Here is an 11415-nt window from a genome sequence, read left to right as displayed (position 1 = left end):
GCTGACGGTGCGGAACATACTGAGAGAACTTAGTCAGCTGACAAAGAAAAACTGCCCGACGGCTGACCGTCGGCTTGGTGTGTTCCTGCCTTTAGCAGAGAGACCAGAACTCATTCTCCGGGCCTCAGCCCCTGGCTCGAGAGTAGATCCACCCCTAGGTTAAAACATCCCGGAATGTGGAAACTCGGTCTAGGCCTAAAGAAAAATACACCTTGCACTGCCAACATCTCCAGACAATTTACGTGCCAGTCGTATTAAACCTCTTCCCAGACTCCTAAAGCCGATCGACCATGGTAGACCACACCCCAGCCCATCAGGGAGGCATCTGTCGTGATCGTCTTGTAGCGACAGACCCCGCCCAACTGGACCCCTCTGGAAAGAAACCAGGATCTTGTCCACAGAAGCAAGGTACAAAAGCCTCTGCGCATAACCTTGACCCTGCAGCAAGGATGCCAATGTGGAGAGACCCCTTGGCCATTGATTCATTGGCCATTGGAATGGCCTTGTGTGAATCAGGCCCAGCTGAAACAATGGGGACGCTGCTGCCATAAGACCCAGCAGTCTGCAGCACAAACCTACGTGGACCAGTTGCCCTGGTCTGAACTGACTCAGGCAAGCCTGAAATGACTGAACACGTGCAGAATACAGGCGTCCCCACATGGCACAAGAATTCAAGTCCACTCCCATAAAAGTTATCTGCTGTCTCAGCAGCGACATGCTCAGCCCTAGACTCCTCAAGTGATCGAGTACCATGTCCCGATGACTTATCACCAACTCCCATGATTGAGTCAAAATTAACCGTCATCCAGGTAGATCAAGATACGCAAGCCCTTGAGCTGCAAGAGGGCGAAAGCCCGAGACTCGAAAATGGTAAGCTTTGTCCCTGAAAGTGAACCTGAGGAACTTCCTGTGGATGATCTGAATATGAAAATATGCATCCTTCATATCAACAGTAACAAACCAATCTCTTGCTTGGACTTGAAACAAGATGGACTTGCATCCATCTTGTACCAGAGTTCTCTTCGCATGAGATTCAGACAAAATAATTCCAGAAATGGACTTAAATCTGCATCCTTTTTGGGAACCAGAAAGTCCACAAGTCCCCCAATATCCAAACGAGCTATTTTTTGGGCTTGATTAAATAAATGCTTTGTTTATAATGAAGAGGACGAAGCTCTGAAACTTGCAGGATGTTTTAGTGATGTTCCTAAATGTAATTTAGGGAGGAGCAAGCCCATCTAATCTTCCAATCAACAGCCAGAGTATATGTTACTAATCCTGTCAGTTCCCAGACTACATTTCCCATCATCCCCCCTGTCAATCACATGCACTCACTTCACCAATCACCTGTTGCCACATACAGCCATGCACACTCCACACTAATCACCACACCCAGCTGATACATATTACCTGGACTATAAAGGACTCATACACACACCACCTCACCGCGAAGTCTTGATTCCTTGTGACAATTCTGAGCGTTATTTCCCTGTCTGCCTGTCTGTTTCCGTTCCTGTCTGTTCCTGTTTATTGACCCGTTGCTGCCTGTCCTGATCCTTGCCTTGTATACTGTTCTGTGAATGATATCCGCCTGTCCTCGATCCACCGCCTGTACTCTGACCATGACTCTGCCTGTCCCTTGCTGTTCCTGTTTGCCCCTGATCGACCCAGCCTGTACGACTATGCTCACTGTAAATAAAAGCTTGCATATGGATCTCTGCCTGAGTCCCGTCTCGTTACAGAAGACTTCGCCACTACCACGATCCAGCAGCTTTCCCGGAGGACCTTTATACGGTATGGACATTGATCAATTGTTGTTGTGGAGTACGCAGGGCACTCGATCTCTGGAGGATTACATCACAGAATATCTGAACCTAGCATATTATTCGGATCTGCCTGACTGCGCACTCATTGACTTTTTCTGTGATGGAGTTAACCAGCCACTCAAAGAACAATTAGTTCGCAATGGACCCCGTTCCACCCTCAGTCATTTTTTGGATTATGCTTTGTTGACTGTTGGCTCTCCGTTTACTGTGGGTGTCGCGGAGGAACGCAATTCCTCGTCTGGTTGTGTAATGGCCGCCGCGCCAGATGATACTCACAAAATGGCAGTCACCACAATAACAACACCAAGTCAGGTCAGCACTGATTACCTTGAACCAAGTCACGTCTCCGCTGATCGCCCAGAGCCAAGTCACGTCTCCGCTGATTGCCCAGAGCCAAGTCACGTCTTCGCTGATCGCCCAGAGCCACGTCACGTCTCCGCTGATCGCCCAGAGCAACGTCACGTCTCTGGATCAGTCAGAAAGCGGCTAGGATTGCGTTCCAGTGTGGCTGATCCACCACTGATTTCAGCGCGAGCGGCTGGTATTCCCAAGCATCAGCCGGCCGTTTCGCACTCAAGCCCGCCGGACGCTTCGCTCTCAAGCCTGCCAGACACTTCGCACGTGAGCTTGCTAATTGCAATGTACTCAAATTCCCCGGTTGCAACGCTCTCAAATTCCCCGGTTGCAACGCACTCAAGCGCCCTGGACGCGAGGGACAAGATGGCTGCTTTGCCAGTGCCTACGGGCAAGATGGCCGCCCCTTCGGTGCTCACGGAGGTAGGGGGGGTTCCAGCCATTGAGTCCGCTCCAGAACCCGCTTCAGCCAGTGAGTCTGCTCCAGAACCCGCTCCAACCGATGAACCATCGCCTCACCCTCGGAGGAGGAGGAGAAGGAGGAGGAAGGCTTCTTCCATTCTTCAGGGCTCAGAAGCCACACCAGTGGTTTCTCCTACTCCGCCCAGGCGTCTCGCTCTGCCGGCGCCACCTGAGCTCCTCGCCCTGCCGGCGCCACCTGAAGTCCTCACCCTGCCAGTGCCGCCCAACCGCCTTGCTCTGCCAGCACCACCCAAGCGCCTTGCCCTGCCAGCGCCGCCCAAACGCCTTGCTCTGCCGGCATCATCCAAGCTCCTTGCCCATTAACCCGCTACGTACTCCGTTGATTTCCCCAAGAACTTTTTGGGGAATACCTAGGGGTGGGGAGCTTGTGGGTGGGGACCCTGCCCGGCCACTGCCGTCATCGGCCTTGGTTCTGTCATGGCCGCCCATGGACTGTAGCTCACTATGGCCATTAACGAACTCTGACCCGCCGTGGTCATACACGGACTCTGTCTCGCTGTGGCTGCCCAAGCCACCTGACCTGCCGTGGCTGCCCAAGCCACCTGACCTGCCGTGGTTGCCCAAGCCACCTGACCTGCCGTGGTTGCCTGAGCCACCTGACCTGCCGTGGCTGCCCGTGGCCCCTGACCCACCATGGCCGCCCGAGCCACATGACCCGCCGTGGCTGCCCGTGGCACTTGATCCACCGTGGCTTCCTGACACTTCTGACCCGCCATGGTTACCTGTGGCACCTGACCCACCGTGGCTGCCTGAGTTCCTGGGGCTGCATTGGATACCCAGTTCCCGTCTGACTACAAATCCAATGCACCTACCCCCCCTCCCCGTTTGTACCATCTATGGCGCGAGGACGCGCCTTCCGGGAGGGGGACATTCTGTTACTAATCCTGTCAGTTCCCAGACTACATTTCCCATCATCCCCCCTGTCAATCACATGCACTCACTCCACCAATCACCTGTTGCCACATACAGCCATGCACACTCCACACTAATCACCACACCCAGCTGATACGCATTACCTGGACTATAAAGGACTCATACACACACCACCTCACCGCGAATTCTTGATTCCTTGTGACAATTCTGAGCGTTATTTCCCTGTCTGCCTGTCTGTTTCCGTTCCTGTCTGTTCCTGTTTATTGACCCGCTGCTGCCTGTCCTGATCCTTGCCTTGTATACTGTTCTGTGAATGATATCCGCCTGTCCTCGATCCACCGCCTGTACTCTGACCATGACTCTGCCTGTCCCTTGCTGTTCCTGTTTGCCCCTGATCGACCCAGCCTGTACGACTATGCTCACTGTAAATAAAAGCTTGCATATGGATCTCTGCCTGAGTCCCGTCTCGTTACAGAAGACTTCGTCTCCACTAATCACCACACCCAGCTGATACGCATTACCTGGACTATAAAGGACTCATACACACACCACCTCACCGCGAATTCTTGATTCCTTGTGACAATTCTGAGCGTTATTTCCCTGTCTGCCTGTCTGTTTCCGTTCCTGTCTGTTCCTGTTTATTGACCCGCTGCTGCCTGTCCTGATCCTTGCCTTGTATACTGTTCTGTGAATGATATCCGCCTGTCCTCGATCCACCGCCTGTACTCTGACCACGACTCTGCCTGTCCCTTGCTGTTCCTGTTTGCCCCTGATCGACCCAGCCTGTACGACTATGCTCACTGTAAATAAAAGCTTGCATATGGATCTCTGTCTGAGTCCTGTCTCGTTACAGTATATAAGCAGCTGCTTACCTCTCTTCAGTCTCAGCTGTTCCAGCATCCCTCCACCTCCCCAAAGTCCACCTTCATCTCAGGTACCTTGCTCTATGTAATCATAACCTATATTTATTCACTGTGGGGGTATATCAGAGCTTGAGTTGAAGCTGCTTCATCGAGCCCCTCATCAGTGGACAGCAAGCCAAACTAGCTAAACCTAATACCTTGAAGATTATATGGGCAAACAAACTCGTTAAATGGTACAAAGACCTATTATATGTCAAAATATCAATGCAAATTTGATTTCTCATGTCATGAGAAATGCCCTTTATTTTTCATTTTGCTTCTTAGGAAAATGTATCTTGATTTAATAATGTTTAGATATTTGCACTGGAAAACAATAAGTTTTTACAGTGTAATAGCATGTAATAGAGAAACCAGCACATTCTTCAAAATGTCTCCTTTTCTTTTCCATAGAAGAATGAAAGTCATACCGTTTAGAATGACATGAATGAGAGTAAATGATGACACAATTTTCATTTTTGTCCGAATGATCCTTTTAACTGTAAATAACATCCATGCTAGGGCTCCCAGGGGATTTGTTTATGGTATCAGAAGACCTTTTACTTTGACAGTATTAGTATTTATAGTCCCATTGATCCTCAGGCTCATAGAGTCTCATGTTTGAAGATTCATAATGTTGAAAAAGCCCTGCAACTTGTGACAAAGGACTCTCAGTATGGATTTATGAGGACTGGCCTGTCTCTAAGGGTCTATAGTGATCAGGCAGGACCAGAGTTTGGTCCAGGGCAAGACTGATTTAGTGAGGGAGAAGGAGATGTTGGCCCCAGGCCTCCTGGTCTCTCATGTCCACTGATCCAGGATAACTATGAGGATTTATGTGCACAGCCGCCTGACTAGTGCAGCTCAGTGTAATAATGAGATCACCTTCAGGGGCTGCAGCCTAGCACTCTTCTCTTTACACACATCTCTCTTTCTATGTGTTTGGCTTGAGTAGTCCTCGAAATAGATTCTCTCACAAACTCTTGAAAAATTAGCATGTTTATTGCCTAAAGCCAATTCTCTGATATACACTAACTTTATTCTTTCAGCCAGTGCCCTCCAAGTTTATGCATTTTGGTGCTTATTTCTCATTTTATCAAGAGGAAATGTCATAGTGGCTGAGTTTCTTACAATTGAATAAATATGCACAGCTTTTGTGAGTGGAAATATAAACAGCAGTTTAATAAATTGTGATTTATTGAATTTGTTTTGTCCTTTTATAATGATGTTCTAGATGCCTGCAAAACAGTGACACTTCCTTAAGTATCTTTATCAATTTTCATTTGTGTACAATAATTGAGGCGCATTGATCCGAGACAGTTAACATAGCTAAGTGTTTTCCAATGTAAACCCCTCACTTTGTCACATCTTGCTGCATGAAGTACTATTTACAACTGTGAGGTTAGACATTGTAGCCTGAGGAAAAGGTTTTCTTTCCTTGTGCATTTTAATCATGGCAATAAAATATGTGAAAGTGAAAATCAATGTTTTTTTTTCCTTGGTAAAAGAAAAAATATATATAGCTGATGGTTTTTTAATAATCTTTTTTTTTTGCCCTCAAGTTTTTCTAAACCTGTATAAAAAAAATAAAAAATAAAATAAAAAAAAATCTGCTGAACACAAGAAAACATTTTGAAGAATGTTTGTAACCAAGTAGATCTGGGGCACCATTGACTTCCATAGTAGGAAAAAGAAGAAAAAAAAAACTATGGCAGGTGAATGATACCCCATATCTGTTTGGTTATTAACATTCTTCAAAAATATCTTCCTTTGTGTTCAGCAGAACAAAGAAATTTAGGTTTGGAACAACTCAAGGGTGAGTAAATGACAGAATTTTAATTTTTGGGTGAACTATCCCTTTAGGGAGGCGTATTTCAGACAATCCTAAAACAGACACAGAAATCCAGAAAGGACGTAGAGTGGGGTGGGATGAAGGGCCAGATCTATGGAATGGAGGAGGGACTGGAGACAGAGGCAGGTAAAGTGGCCAGGGTGGCACAGGCTTGGCAGGTGGCCAAGGCAGAGCTGATGGGATTGAAGTCCATCTCAGTGGAGCTGAAAACCACCATGGTGAAGCAGATGACCACCACTGGGTGACCACTGTGGTCATGTCAGGGCAGGCTGAAAACTCTGGGTTGCATCAGAGCAGACAGGAAACTCACAGGCTGGAACTAAAGCAGGTTTTGGAGGTAAAGCGGTTTTCTCCTGGGCTGGAGAGCAGTGTGCGACACTACAGCCCAAACACACAAAATGGTCATCGCTATAACAGAGAGTACAATTGACGGTGGAAGAACCTCTGGGACCCTCAGACTAGATACCACCACAGAGATGCCAGCTGCTCACACCGACATCATTGGTATGTCCTCCAAACTGGAAGCCAGTTTCAAACGCAGAGGGACTGCCCTGGTAGCTTCAGATGCAATGTTTGTGATGACCGGAAACATTGACGTGGCGTCCATGATGGCTGGAGACTTTGGCGTGGCAGCCATGTTGTTAACAGGCTCTGGTGTGGGGATAACCAGACTGGAAGGTACTGACAGTACAGGGCTAGTGACCATCAGAACTGGACATGCTTGTAATCATGGTTTGCCAAGCTCCGTGGCCACTGGAACTTGATGCATGCTGCCCCCCTTCAAAAAATGTTTAGGGGAAGCATTGTCCTCTACTTCACCAAAAGTGAAGGAGGACCCACTCAACAACAGCACGTAGTCCAGAAATTGAGAACCATCACGGATCAGTTTGGATTGATAGTGTTCATTGAGTCCATAACAGAAGAAATCAGTAGCCGCGTTTCCACTGCCGGGCCAAAGGCGGGCGTGCTAGTGCGTGCCAGGGCCGGTCGCGTTTCCACTGTCACTTCCGGGGCTTGATCGTGCCTCTTCTGTGCTTCCTCGGTGCCAAAGGCACGGGTTTTTCGGCCCGCCGAAAACCTTGGTCCAAAGCGGGCCAGCTGGGGCTTGAGGCGCGGTCGATGTGAAAGGCGGAGCTAATCGTAGTCAGGTGATGGTCTACACGCTGAAATGGGTTGGGTTGTGTGACGTTTGATCAAGGGAGGTGTGTTTAAGGGCGGTTTTTAGATCAGCGCTGCGGAGCTAGCAGACCGACAGTGGAAACGCAACTTGATTTTGGCCTTGGTGCCTAAGGTCTGTGGCCATAGGCCCAGCCCGGCACGCTGTTAGCCCTGGCTCGCACTGGCCCGACAGTGGAAAAGCGGCTAATGAGAACCTAGTCTGGGAGGTCAGAGAAATCTGCAATCTCTAGAAAGTCCTGGATGTGGTCCTCGAGAGATTGATTACCTTGACGCAGATGGATGATTCTTACTGCTGGATTCATAGCCGCTAAGTCTTCTGTCATATACTGCTCAAGACACGAAGGTTGAGGATCCAAACGCAGTATTTATTTAAAGGGAAAACCACAATCGTAATCCAAATCCAGGCAAAGGTCATATACAAAACAAACAATCCAACTGAGTTCAGGGCTGAGGCAAACAGGGATACAATGGCTCAGAAATGCAGTTAGACACATATAAGAGTTCAGGCTTATATAGGCAGGGACTGACAAGGTAATAAAAATCAGTTAAGAACAATCAGGGACAATGACAATAAGAACAATCAGCTGACGATCGTGACACAAATAATATAATATTAATTTAAATATACATTTAATATACATTTAAATCTTATAACAGAATGACATATTATTCTTAGATGGACAAAAACTTCACAAACCACGTTTCTATGAAAATATATTACACATATCCGAAATTCAGCCATCAAAGTTATGTCAGCTGTGTAAAGACTGACCCGATGTTTCTTAACACACTTAAGTATACTTTTAAGAAGTGCACTTTGTAATAATGTCAAATTAAAAGTTATACTTCAAAGTACATTTTAAATCAATAATAATTTTTAAAGTACCCTTATTTTAATGTGCTGACTATAACATACTAAAGCACATGTAAATTACACTTGAATGTGTAATTACAAATATATTCAAATGCATGAATTACAAGTTCCAATAGAAAAGACACTAAAGTATATTTTAGTTTACCATAAATGTTTGTCAGTACATTCAGCAGTAGACTTTATCCATATTTCAAAGACAATATAGTAATTATGAAAGTACATTTAAAATGTACTGTACTTAAGTCCTACTTAAGTGGGTCAAAAAAGCACTCTAAAGTTCAGCTAATTGTATTTAATATAAATTTAAACTGTAATAGATTTTCATTTAATTGCAAGTATAACATTAAGTGTCCAAAAACATTATATTCAGCTCGCATTTAAGTATTCTTTTTAAAATATGCTACTTCTTTGCTTGGGAGTGATAGACAGACATGTTCACTATATGAGCTGTCCTTATATGGAAAAGCGTGCAAGGATTATTCAAAATGTATTGTTTTGTGTTTCATGGAAACAAAATAACAACTTACAGGTTTACCAAACTTTCATTTTTGTGTGAACTATCCCTTTAAATCCATGTCCTTGAGTTCATCTAAAACACCCAATTATAGTATCAAAGTCTGCCACTCAAACTGACATCTCATGTTATCTGGGTGCCTGGTGGTTGTGACACCCAACTAGCAATACTAGAACTATGCTTTTGTGATATCTAGCACAGCTGGACCGTCTCTCTCTGTCAAATTTCTCAACTATACGCTTACAGTGTGCTATCTCGTGTGCCACCTTGCTGGCTCCACATGAAGGGAGACAGATAAAGAGGGAGGTGGGGAGTGAAGAACGATGTGAATTTAATTTTATGGTTTATTAATAAAGACATATCACTTTCTCTGTGCCCACACACCTCTGTTCAGTAGCTGCACCTCCCTCTTCTGCTATCTGGATCTCTCTTTATTAGGGAGACACAAAGCCCTGCTTGCATGGGATCCAAAGATAGACGTCTGTGTGACAAGCAGTCAACTCTCATTCTGGAGTACCTTAGAGGCTGGTCATTAGCATATGCTGTATAATTGAATCAGCAAATTAGAAACTGCATTCACTGACGTTCCTTCCAAAGTGCTTTTGATGGTTATCTTGTTATTTTGCAAATGATACATTGAAGGGTTGATTAGCCAAAATTAACAAGCAAACTGCGTGGTCTACGTGGTTGCTTTTCATCAGCAAACATGCATATACAATAGAAAATGAGAACAGCCGGCATGGTGTAATTAAATGAAGTCTAAAGGGAACTTAATCTTTATTTAATCTTAATTACTAGTTGGCTGTATAATGCTCGAAGCCACAGTAGTATTGTCAAGTGTAAATATGTGCGTATAGCACTGGTTATTGATTAGATGTACACGAGCGCTGACAGGCTTAAATAAATATGCAGGAGAACAATTCATATTTCTATAAATATTCTTAAAGCCTTCCTTCCTTACTTTGTCTGACTTTATGGCTGGGAGAATACACTATTGGAACAGGAATGCAAATTTAATCGGAATACAAGATTTAAATATTTCAAAATGTAAATGACTTTCTATTCATAGATTTGGCAACTAAAGGGTCAGAGAAATTCAGTAATTCTCATTTTTGTGAAAACAATAAAACTGTGTGGCCATTATTACACAGCATACTGAAACATATTGCTTATACCAGACATATGAATTTCTTTATACTTGGGGTCATGACTTACCTTTTAAAAACTTGGCACTGATAAATGAATCTGTATTATTTCCCCATTCTTTTAAACTGCCTAGCTACACAAGATCAGGTTTGATGGTCCTTAAATTAGGAATTGCTGGAAAACTGTAAACCACTGCAGGAAAACTGACATCAGTAGTGCTGGTAAGGTTGCAGATGTTATACATTTCATTATTTCACATCATGTAAATGTAAATTCAGAGTGTCTCAGGAACAAGATAAAAATCTCTCTGCATGGCGAGTCCCCTTTGGGGCCCTCACTGAGTTAATCCAATGTTGCCCCCAAGTGTTCATTGAACGCAATGTCATCAGGGGCCCAAACACAGGAGTTGTACAATAATTTATCGCTACCTGCTTGCAGAGAATTGAGTGCAGGTGCGGCACACTCTGTTATTGCGTCACATTCAATTTGTGCCGAGCCGAGCGCATTAATGGAGTCGCAAGGCTGCAAAGACAATCCACTGTGAGCTCCATATTGTCACATTCAGGACAGGATAAATTTATGGGTCTTTGGTCTGAATCAGGATAGAAAGAATGAAAAGGAAGAAATAAAGACTAGTATAAATTCTATAGGCTGTGTAGTCTATATCAAGAAATATTGCATTATCCACTATTTTTTAGTTTGTTTATTTATCAAATTGATATATAAATAAAATATAATTAATACCCTTTTAATTAGGTTTGGAAAATAGTGTGAAACTTGGAGAACAGCTAATGAATTCTTCATCATTAATAAAATATGTTTCAAGAACAGGTTAAAACAAAACGTGAAATGTTTCAATATAGTTTTCAATATAGATTACATAGATTTATTATAGATTTTGTTTATGTAAATGCAGATTTGCAATTATTATTATGGGGAAGTTCCATATAGGTTACATAAAATGAGATGATTTTATACATGAAACAGTATTATTGAAAAAAATTGTGTTGAATACATGTAAAAATGTAAAATAATATCATACCAAGGTTATTTTATTATTCTTAATATGATTATAGGTTATGCACCCTTTTATGTTTACATTTGCTTAGTAGAACTGAACATTTGTCTTGGCATTGTTTGTGTTAATATGCACAAAATAATAAAACAATATTTGGGTCACCACATTAGTTGACAGTATTTTTGTATCGTGTATTAGCAAGCTTATAGCCTATAGCAAACTAGTTCTTGAAAAACAATGTTCAGGGACAAATATTAGGCTATCTATCATAAATATTTTCATAATTTGTAGGTAATTATGCAGTAAATCACTAAATATACATTAGGGAATAAAAACATTATATATTCTATAATAATTATAGCCTCTCTCTTTTTGACAGACTATTCTGCTCGGCGTT

The sequence above is a fragment of the Megalobrama amblycephala genome, linkage group LG9, assembly GCF_018812025.1.
Source record: "Megalobrama amblycephala isolate DHTTF-2021 linkage group LG9, ASM1881202v1, whole genome shotgun sequence".
Lineage (NCBI taxonomy): Eukaryota > Metazoa > Chordata > Actinopteri > Cypriniformes > Xenocyprididae > Megalobrama > Megalobrama amblycephala.
Note: the sequence above shows the minus strand (reverse complement) of the source record.